Consider the following 12,574-nt stretch of genomic DNA (forward strand, 5'->3'; position numbering starts at 1 on the left):
TGGGACATTCAAATGTGGATGGTGTAAAGGTTGTAATTATATAGGGAAATTGAATGTGGAGCGTGTAATGTTTGTAATTATACAGAGACATTTAAATGTGGAGGGTGTAATGGTTGTAATTATATAGGGACATTTAAATGTAGAGGGTGTAATGTTTGTAATAATATAGGGACATTTAAATGGGGAGGGTGTAATGTCTGTAATTATATAGGGAAATATATAGATAAATTTAAATCTGGAGGGTTTAATGGTTGTAATTATATAGGTAGATTTAAATGTGGAGGGTGTAATGTTTGTAATTATATACGGACATTGAAATAGTTAGGGTGTAATGGTTGTAATTATATAGGGACATTTAAATGTGGAGGGTGTAATGTTTGTAATTATACAGGGACATTTAAATGTGGAGGGTATAGTGTTTGTAATTATATAGGGACATTTATATGAGGAGGGTGTAATGGTTGTATTTATATAGGGGCATTTTAATGTGGAGGGTGCAATGTTTGTAATTATATAGGGACATTCAAATGTGGATGGTGTAATGGTTGTAATTATATTGGGACATTTAAATTTTGAGGGTGTAATGGTTGTAATTATATAGGGACATTTAAATGTGGAGGGTGTAATGGCTGTAATTATATAGGGACACTTAAATGTGGAGGGTGTAATGGTTGTAGTTAAATAGGGACATTTAAATGTGGAGGGTGTACACTTTGTAATTATACATGGATATTAAAAAGTGGAAGGTATAATCTTTGTAATTATATAGGGGCATTTAAATGTGGAGGGTTTAATGTTTTTAATTATATAGGTAGATTTAAATTTGGAAAGTATAATTTTTGTAATTATATAAGGGTATTTAAATTTGGAGGGTGTAATGGTTGTAATTATACAGGAACATTATATGTGAGGGTGTAATGTTTGTAATTTTATAGGGAAATTTAAATGTGGAAGGTGTAATGGTTGTAATTATACAGGGACATTTAAATGTGGAGGGTGTAATGTTTATAATTATACAGGGATATTAAAATATGTTGGGTGTAATGGTTGTAATTATATAGGGACATTAAGATGTGTAGGGTTGAATGGCTATAGTTATACATGGACATTTTAATGTGGAGGGTGTAATGGTTGTAATTATACAGGGACAATTAAATGTTGAGGGTGTAATGTTTGTAATTATAAAGGGACATTTAAATGTAAAGGGTGTAATGATTGTAATTATAAAGGGACATTTAAATTTAAAGGGTGTAATGTTCATAATTATACAGGGACATTTAAATGAGAAAGGTGTAATGGTTGTAATTATATAGGGACATTAAAATGTGTAGGGTGTAATGGCTATAGTTATACATGGACATTTTAAAGTGGAGGGTGTAATGGTTGTAATTATACAGGGACAATTAAATGTCGAGGGTGTAATGTTTGTAATTATATAGGGACATTTAAATGTGGAGGGTGTAATGGTTGTAATTATATAGGGACATTTAATTGTGGAGCGTGTAAAGTTTGTAATTATATAGGGACATTTAAATGTGGATGGTGTAATGGTTTTAATTTTATAGTGACATTGAAATGTGGATGGTGAAACAGTTGCAATTATATAGGGATATTTAAATGTGGAGGGTGTAATGGTTGTAATTATACAGGACATTTTAATGTGGAGGATCTAACCATTGAAATTATTTAATGACATTTAAATGTGGAGGTTGTAATGATATAGGGACATTTAAATGTAGAGGATGTAATGGTTGTAATTATATAGGGACCTTTGAATGTGCAGGGTGTAATGGCTGTAATTATATAGGGACATTAAAATGTGGAGGGTTTAATGCTTGTAATTATATAGGGACATTTAAATGTGGAGGGTGTAATGTTTCTAATTATACAGGGACATTTATATTGCAGAGAGTGTATTGGTTTTAAGTATATAGGACATTTAAATGTGGAGGGTGTGATGGTTGTAATTATTCAGGGACATTTAAATGTAGAGGGTGTATTGGTTGTAATTATATAAGGACATTAAATGTGGAGAGTATAATATTTGTAATTATTTAGGGACATTAAAATGTGGATGGTGTATTGTTTGTAGTTATATAGGGACATTTAAATGTGGAGGGTGTACTCTTTGTAATAATATATGGATATTACAAAATGGAAGGTATAATCTTTGTAATTATATCGGGGCATTTAAGTGTGGAGTGTTAAATGTTTTTAATTATATAGGGAGATTTAAATTTGGAGGGTATAATTTTTGTAATTATATAGGGATATTTAAATGTGGAGAATGTAATGGTTGTAATTATACAGGGACATTTAAATGTGAGGGTGTAATGTTTGTAATTTTATAGGGAAATTTAAATGTGGAAGGTGTAATGGTTGTAATTATAAAGGGACATTTAAATGTAAAGGGTGTAATTTTTGTATTTATATAGGGACATTTAAATGGTTAGGGTGTAATGGTTGTAATTATATAGGGAAATTTAAATATGGAGGGTGCAATGGCTGTAATTATATAGGGAAATTTAAATGTAGAGGGTGTAATGGTTGTAATTACATAGGGACATTTAAATGTGGAGGGTGTAACATTTGTAATTATATAGGGACGTTTAAATGTGGGGGGTGTAATGGTTGTAATTATATAGGGACATTTAAATGTGGAGGGTGTAATGGTTGTAATTGAATAAGGACATTTAAATGTGGAGGTTGTAATGCTTGTAATTATATAGGGACATTTAAATGTGGAGGCTGTACTGGTTGTAATTATACAGGGACATTTTAATGTGGAGGGTGTAATATTTGCAATTCTATAGGGACATTTAAATGTGGAGGGTGTAATGTTTGTAATTATATACGGACGTTGAAATGTTTAAGGTGTAATGGTAATTATTATATAGGGACATTTAAATGTGGAGGGTGTAATGTTTGTAATTATATAGGGACATTTAAATGTGGAGGGTGTAATGGTTGTAATTATATAGGGACATTTAAATGTGGAGGGTGTAATGGTTGTAATTATATAGGGACATTTAAATGTGGAGGGTGTAATGGTTGTAATTATATAGGGACATTTAAATATGGAGGGAGTAATGGTTGTAATCATATAGGAACATTTAAATGTGGAGGGTGCAATGGTTCTAACTATACAGGGACATTTAAATGTGGAGGGTGTAATGGTTGTAATTATATAGGGACATTTAAATGTGGAGAGTGTAATGGTTGTAACTATACAGGGCCATTTAAATGTGTAGGGTGTAATGCTTGTAAATATATAGTAATATTTAAGTATGGAGGTTGTAATCGCTGTACTTATAAAGGGACATTCAAATGTGGAGGTTGTAATGGTTGTAGTTATATAGGGACATTTAAATATGGAGGGAGTAATGGTTGTAATTATACAGGGACATTTAAATGTAGAGGGTGTGATGATTGTATTTATAAATGGATATTTAAATGTGGAGGGTGAAATGGTTGTAATTATATAGGGACATTTAAATGTGGAGGGTGTAATGGTTGTAACTATACAGGGACATTTAAATGTGGAGGGTGTAATGGTTGTAACTATATTCAGATATTTAAATGTGGAAGGTATGGTTGTAATTACATAGGGACATTGAAACGAGGAGGGTGTAATGGTTTTAATAATATAGGTAAATTAAAATGTAGAGGATGTAATGTTTGTAATTATACAGGGACATTTAAATGTGGAGGGTGTAATGGTTGTATTTATATAGGGACATTTAAATGCGGAGGGTGTAATGTTTGTAATTATAAAAAGACATTTAAATGTGGAAGGAGTAATGGTTGTAATTATATAGGGACATTTAAATGTTTAGGGTGTATAGTTTGTAATTATATTGGGACATTCAAATGTGGATGGTGTAAAGGTTGTAATTATATAGGGAAATTGAATGTGGAGCGTGTAATGTTTGTAATTATACAGAGACATTTAAATGTGGAGGGTGTAATGGTTGTAATTATATAGGGACATTTAAATGTAGAGGGTGTAATGTTTGTAATAATATAGGGACATTTAAATGGGGAGGGTGTAATGTCTGTAATTATATAGGGAAATATATAGATAAATTTAAATCTGGAGGGTTTAATGGTTGTAATTATATAGGTAGATTTAAATGTGGAGGGTGTAATGTTTGTAATTATATACGGACATTGAAATAGTTAGGGTGTAATGGTTGTAATTATAGAGGGACATTTAAATGTGGAGGGTGTAATGGTTGTAATTTAATAGGGACATTTAAATATGGATGGTGTAATGTTTGTAATTCTATAGGGACATTTGAATATGGAGGGTGTAATGGCTGTAATTATATAGGGACATTTAAATGTGGAGGGAGCAATGGTTGTAATTATATTCGAACATTGAAATGTGGAAGGCATAATGACTGTAATTACATAGGGACATTGAAACGAGTAGGGTGTAATGGTTGTAATTATATAGGGAAATTTAAATGTGGAGGGTGTAATGTTTGTAATTATACAGGGACATTTAAATGTGGAGGGTGTAATGTTTGTAATTATATAGGGACATTTAAATGAGGTCGGTGTAATGGTTGTATTTATATAGGGGCATTTTAATGTGGAGGATGCAATGTTTGTAATTATATAGGGACACTCAAATGTGGATGGTGTAATGGATGTAATTATATTGGGACATTTAAATTTCAAGGGTGTAATGGTTGTAATTATATAGGGACATTTAAATGTGGAGGGTGTAATGGCTGTAATTATATAGGGACACTTAAATGTGGAGGGTGTAATGGTTGTAGTTAAATAGGGACATTTAAATGTGGAGGGTGTAACGGATGTAATTATATAGGGACATTTAAATGTGGCGGGTGTAATGGTTCTAATTATATATGGACATTTAAATGTGGAGGGTGTAATGTTTGTAATTGAATAATTACATTTAAATGTGGAGGGTGTAATGCTTATAATTATATAGGGACATTTAAATGTGGAGGGTGTAATGGTTGTAATTATATAGGGACATTTAAATGTCGAGGGTGTAATGACTGGAATTATTTAAGGACATTTAAATGCTGAGGGTTTAATTTTTGTGATTTTATAGGGTCATTTAAATATGGAGGGTGTAATGGTTGTAATTATATAGGGACATTTAAATGTGGAGGGTGTAATGGTTGTAGTTATATATTGATATTTAAATGCGGAGGGTGTATTGTTTGTAATTATATAGGGACATTTAAATGTGAGGGTGTAATGGTTGAAATTATATAGGGACATTTAAATGTGGAGGGTGTAATTGTATTTATATAGGGACATTTAAATATGGAGGGTGTAATGGTTGTAATCATATAGGGAAATTTAAATGCGGAGGGTGTAATGGCTGTAATTGAATAAGGACATTTAAATGTGGAGGGTGTAATGCTTGTAATTATATAGGGACATTTAAATGTGGAGGGTGTAATGCTTGTAATTATATAGGGACATTTTAATGTGGAGGCTGTAATGGTTGTAATTATACAGGGACATTTTAATGTGGAGGGTGTAATATTTACAATTATACAACGACATTTAAATGTGGAGTGTGCAAAGTTTGTAATTATATAGGGACGTTTAAATGTAGAAGGTGTAATGGTTGGAAATATTTAGGGACATTTAAATGCTGAGGGTTTAATTTTTGTAATTATATAGGGTCATTTAGATATGGAGGGTGTAATGGCTGTAATTATATAGGGACATTTAAATGTGGAGGGTGTAATGGTTGTAATTATATATTGATATTTAAATGTGGAGGGCGTATTGTTTGTAATTATGTAGGGACATTTAAATGTGGAGGGTGTAATGGTTGTAATTATATAGGGACATTTAAATGTGAGGGTATAATGGTTGAAACTGTACAGGGACATTTAAATGTGGAGGGTGTAATTGTATTTATATAGGGACATTTAAATGTGAGGGTATAATGGTTGAAACTGTATAGTGACATTTAAATGTGAACGGTGTAATGGTTCTAACTATACAGGGACATTTAAATGTTGAGGGTGTAATGGTTGTAATTATTTAGGGACATTTAACTGTGGAGAGTGTAGTGGTTGTAACTATACAGGGACATTTAAATTTGGAGGGTGCAATGGTTGTAATTATTTATGAACATTTAATTGTAGAGGGTGTAATGGTTGTAATTTTACAGAGACATTTAAATATGGAGGGTGCAATGGTTGTAATTATATAGGGACATTTAAATGTGGAGGGTGTATTGTTTGTAATTATATAGGGACATTTAAATGTGGAGGGTGTAATGCTTGTAATTATATAGTAATATTTAAGTATGGAGGTTGTAATCGCTGTAATTATAAAGGGACATTCAAATGTGGAGGTTGTAATGGTTGTAGTTATATAGGGACATTTAAATATGGAGGGAGTAATGGTTGTAATTATATAGGGATATTTAAATGTAGAGGGTGTGATGATTGTATTTATAAATGGATATTTAAATGTGGAGGGTGAAATGGTTGTAATTCTATAGGGACATTTAAATGTGGAGGGTGTAATGGTTGTAACTATACAGGGACATTTAAATGTGGAGGGTGTAATGGTTGTAATTATATTCGGACATTTAAATGTGGAAGGTATAATGGTTGTAATTACATAGGGACATTGAAACGAGGAGGGTGTAATGGTTTTAATTATATAGGTAAATTAAAATGTAGGGGATGCAATGTTTGTAATTATACAGTGACATTTAAATGTGGAGGGTGTAATGTTTGTAATTATATAGGGACATTTAAATGTGGAGGGTTTAATGGTTGTAATTATATAGGTAGATTTAAATGTGGAGGGTGTAATGTTTGTAATTATATTTGGACATTGAAATATTTAGGGTGTAATTATTGTAATTATATACAGACATTTAAATGTGAAGGGTGTAATGGTTGCATTTATATAGAGACATTGAAATGTGGAGGGTGTAATGGTTGTAATTTAATAGGGACATTTGAATATGGAGGGTGTAATGGCTGTAATTATATAGGGACATTTAAATGTGGAGGGAGCAATGGATGTAATTATATTTGAACATTGAAATGTGGAAGGCATAATGACTGTAATTACATAGGGACATTGAAACGAGTAGGGTGTAATGGTTGTAATTATATAGGGAAATTTAAATGTGGAGGGTGTAATGTTTGTAATTACACAGGGACATTTAAATGTGGAGAGTGTAATGTGTGTAATTATATAGGGACATTTAAATGAGGAGGGTGTAATGGTTGTATTTGTATAAGGGCATTTTAATGTGGAGGGTGCAATGTTTGTAATTATATAGGGACATTTACATGTGGAGGGAGTAATGGCTGTAATTATATAGGGACATTTAAATGTGGAGGGTGTATAGTTTGTAATTATATAGGGACATTCAAATGTGGATGGTGTAATTGTAGGAATTATATAGGGGCATTTAAATTTCGAGGGTGTAATGGTTGTAATTATATAGGGACATTTAAATGTGGAGGGTGTAATGGCTGTAATTGAATAGGGACATTTAAATGTGCAGGGTGCAATGGTTGCAATTATACAGAGACATTTGAATGTGGAAGATGTGATGGTTGTAATTATACAGGGTCATTTTAATGTGGAGGGTTTAATGTTTGTAATTATATAGGGATATTTAAATATGGAGGATGTAATGGTTGTAATTATATAGGCACGTTTAAATATGGATGGTGTAATGTTTGTAATTATATATGAACATTTAAATTTGGAGATTGTAATGGTTGTAATTATATAGGGACATTTAAATGTGGAGGGTGTAATGGTTGTAATTATTTAGGGACATTTAAATATGGAGGCTGTAATGTTTGCAATTATACAGGGATATTTAAATGTGGAGAGTTTAATGGGGTTACTTATTTTGGGGAATTTAAATGTGGAGGGTGTCATTTTTGTAATTGTATAGGGACATTTAAATCTGGAGAGAGTAATGGCTGTAACTATATAGGGACATTTAAATGTGGAGGGTGTATAGTTTGTAATTATATAGGGACATTCAAATGTGGATGGTGTAATTGTAGGAATTATATAGGGGCATTTAAATTTTGAGGGTGTAATGGCTGTAATTATATAGGGACATTTAAATGTGGAGGGTGTAATGGTTGTAATTATATATGGACATTTAATTGTGGAGGGTGTAATGGTTGTAGTTATATATGGTCATTTAAATGTGAAGGGTGTAATGGTTGTAATTGAATAGGGACATTTAAATGTGCAGGTTGCAATTATACAGAGACAGTTGAATGTGGAGGATGTGATTGTTGTAATTATGCAGGGACATTTTTATGTGGAGGGTGTAATGTGGGACATTTAAATGTGGAGAGTGTAATGTTAGTAATTATATAGGGACATTTAAATGTTTAGGGTGTAATGGTTGGAATTATATAAGGACATTTAAATGTTGAGGGTGCAATGTTGGTAATTATGTAAGGACATTTAAATATGGAGGGTGTAATGGCTATAATTATATAAGGACATTTAAATTTGCAGGGTGTAATGGTTGTAATTATGTAGGGACTTTTAAATGTGGAGGGTGTATTGTTTGTAATTATATTGGGACATTTAAAAGTGGAGGGTGTACAGGTTGTAATTATATAAGGACATTTAAATGTGGAGGGAGTAATGCTTGAATATATATAGGGACATTTAAATGTGGAGGGTGTAATGGTTGTAATTATATAGGGACATTTAAATTTGGAGGGTGTAATGGTTGTAATTATATAGAGACATTTAAATGTGGAGGTTGTAATGGTTGTAATTATATAGGGACACGAAATGTTGAGAGTGAAATGGTTGTACTTATATCAGGACATTTAAATGTAGTGGGTGTAAAGGTTGAAACTATACAGGGACATTTAAATGTGGAGGGTGAAATGGTTGTAATTATATAGGGACATTTAAACGTGGTGGGTGTAATGGTTGTAATTATATAGGGACATTTAAATGTGGAGCTTTTAAAGGTTGTAAATATATAGGGACATTTAAATGTGGATAGTGTAATGGTTTTAATTATATAGGGACATTTAAATGTGGAGGGTGTAACAACTGTAATTATATAGGGAAATTTAGATGTGGAAGTTGTAATGATTGTAATTATACAGCGACATTTCAATGTGGAGGGTGTAATGTTTATAATTATACAGGGACATTTAAACGTGTAAAGTGTAATGGTTGTAATTATACAGGGACATTTAAATGTGGAGGGTGTAATGTTTGCAATTATATAGGGACATTTGAATGTGGGTGGTGTAATGGTTGTAATAATATAGGGACATTTAAATGTGGCGGGGATATTGATTGTAATTATATATGGACATTTAAATGTTAATGGTGTAATGGTTTAAATATATAGGGACATTAAAATGTGAAGGGTGTAATGGTTGTAGTTATACATGGACATTTTAATGTGGATGGTGTAATGGTTGTAATTATACAGGGACAATTAAATGTGGAGGGTGTAATGATTGTAATTATATAGGGACATTTAAATGTGGAGGGTGTAATGGCTTTAATTATATAGGAAATTTAAATGTGGAGGGTATAATGTTTGTAATTATATAGGGACATTTAAATGTGGATGGTGTAATGTCTGTAATTATACAGGGACATTTAAATCTGGAGGGTGTATTGGTTGTAATTATATAGGGACATTTAAATGTGGAGGGTTTAATTGTCTTAATTATTTAGGGACATGTAAATGTGGAGTGTGTAATGCATGTGATTATATAGGGACATTAAAATGTGGAGGGTGTAATGTTTGTAATTATATATGGACATTTAAATGTGGAGGGTGTAATGTTTGTAATTATATAGGGACAATTAAATGTGGAGCATGTATTTGTAATTATGCAGGGAAATTTAAATGTGGATGGTGTAATGTTTGCAATTATATAGGGGATATTTAAATATGGAAGGGTGTAATGGTTGTAATTATAAAGGCACATTTAAATATGGATGGTGTAGTGTTTGTAATTATATATGGACATTTAAATTTGGAGGGTGTAATGGTTGTAATTATATAGGGACATTTAAATGAATTATATAGGGACATTTAAATGTGGAGGGTGTAATGGTTGTAATTATATAGGGGCATTTAAATGTGGAGCTTTTAAAGGTTGTAAATATATAGCGACATTTAAATGTGGATGGTGTAATGGTTTTAATTATATAGGGCCATTTAAATGTGGAGGGTGTAATGTTTGCAATTAAATTGGGACATTTAAATGTGGAAGGTGTAATGCTTGTAATTATATAATGAAATTTAAATTTGGAGAGTGTAATGGCTAATTATATAGGGGCATTTAAATGTGGAGCTTTTAAAGGCTGTAAATATATAGGGACATTTAAATGTGGAGGGTGTAACAGTTGTAATTATATAGGGACATTTAGATGTGGAAGGTGTAATGCTTGTAATTATAAAATGAAATTTAAATTTGGAGAGTGTAATGGCTAATTATATAGGGGCATTTAAAGGCTATAAATATACAGGGACATTTAAATGTGGAGGGTGTAACAATTGTAATTATATAGGGACATTTAGATGTGGAAGGTGTAATGATTGTAATTATACAGGGACATTTCAATGTGGAGGGTGTAATGTTTATAATTATACAGGGACATTTAAATGTGTAAAGTGTAATGGTTGTAATTATACAGGGACATTTAAATGTGGAGGTGTAATGTTTGTATTTATACAGGGACATTTAAATGTGGAGGGTGTAATGTCTGTAATTATATAGGGACATTTAAATGTGGATGGTGTAATGGTTGTAATTATATAGGGACATTTAAATGTGGCGGGGATATTGATTGTAATTATATATGGACATTTAAATGTGGACGGTGTAATGTTTGTAAATATATAGGGTAATTAAAATGTGGAGGGTGTAATTGTTGTAGTTATACATGGACATTTTAATGTGGATAATGTAATGGTTGTAATTATACAGGGACAATTAAATGTGGAGGGTGTAATGTTTGTAATTATATAGGGACATTTAAATGCGGAAGGTGTATTGTTTGTAATTATAAAGGAACATTTAAATGTAGAGGGTGTAATGTTTGTAATTAAATTGGGACATTTAAATGTGGAAGGTGTAATGGCTTTAGTTATATAGGAAATTTAAAAGTGGAGGGTGTAATGGTTGTAATTATATAGGGACATTTAAATGTGGATGGTGTAATGTTTGTAATTATATAGGTTCATAGGTTCATACTAGTCTATCTGCCCTAGGGCATTTATAAGCCTAGCCAGAGTGTGTTTGGCTTTCGCCACCCATTTTAAATTAATTTTGCTATGACTTTTTCGAGGTTAGTATACTGTGCCTCTGTCTAACAGTGACACAGAAGTGATACCCAGGTAAACCTACGATCTCCCATCCACTCATCAAGATTCCTCTTGAAGAGAGTCAATGAGAGACTCTGCCTAACCTGGACTGGGATTTTATTCCAGAGTGAAGGGAGCCTCTGAATTATGAATATGTCCCTCCAGCATGTCCTATTTATTTCAGTGCTGAGGTTCAAGTCTCTTGAGTGCATAGCTCAATGGGATTTGGATTTTCTGAGGTGCAGCATGTCCATTAATTCCGGGTTGGACATGGCTTTATACGTCAGGCACAGATCGCCTCTGAGCAGGCAGTATGCCACTGAGTAGAGCTGGAGTTTCTTTAACCAGGCAGCATATGGCATATGTTTGAGCCCTTTGATCCTCTTGGTGAGGTACTTTTGGGGTCTTTCCAGTTGCTGCAGGCGTCTGGTAAAGTACATACCAAAAGGGGCATTGTACTCAATTATGGGCCTGATGAGGGATGAGTAAAGAGGCACAATGACCTCCCCTGATCTAGATGTGAATCCCTTCATGATTAGGTGGGCTATATAAAATGTTTTTCTAACCACTTTGGCCACGTGGTTGTCAAATGAGAGATTGCTATCAACTTGGGTACCCAGGTCCCTAATTACTTCTTCTGTATTTAATGGATTACCACCTATGTGGTAATTTGTCAGCACTTTGTTTTTGCCAAAGGGGATGACTATACACTTTTTGGCATTTAGCTTGAGGCCATGGCTCTGGCACCAGTTGTCTGTTTCTATGAGGCCCATTTGGAGGATGCTTGTGTCGGCTGGAAAGTCGATTATGGTGCCCAGTTTGCAGTCATCTGCGAACTTGGTCAGCCACAGTCCTTCCATGTTGGCCTGTACCTCCGAGAAATATATACTGAACAAGAGAGGTCCCAGGACTGAGCCTTGTGGGATGCCACTTGTAACTGGTTCGGAGTCTGACATGGCTCCAGCAATTCTAACCATGTGGGTTCTGTCCTTAAGCCAGTTTGCAACCCATCTAGTGACATAGGGGTTTATATTTAAGCTGGTGAGCTTATCTATAATGCCCAAGTAGGGTATTGTATCGAAGGCTTTTGCGAGGTCCAGGTAGGCTGTGTGGACCACCTTCCCCTCGTCAATGGCCTTGGTGACTGTTTCAAAGAAATCAACCAGGTTTACGAGGCAGGATCTGCCCTTAACAAAGCCAAACTGGGTAGGATCTAGT

General features: G+C 33.1%; 1 protein-coding gene across 1 annotated transcript in view; it reads right to left on the minus strand.

Annotated features, from left to right (window-relative positions):
* The window catches only part of LOC122806230 (copine-8-like), a 4,689,459-nt gene that overhangs the window by 1,075,207 nt on the left and 3,601,678 nt on the right, over window positions 1–12,574 (minus strand). The gene's annotated exons all lie outside the window — the stretch shown is intronic.

The sequence above is a fragment of the Protopterus annectens genome, chromosome 7.part0 (genome assembly GCF_019279795.1).
Source record: "Protopterus annectens isolate FY-2018-M chromosome 7.part0, PAN1.0, whole genome shotgun sequence".
NCBI lineage: Eukaryota > Metazoa > Chordata > Ceratodontiformes > Protopteridae > Protopterus > Protopterus annectens.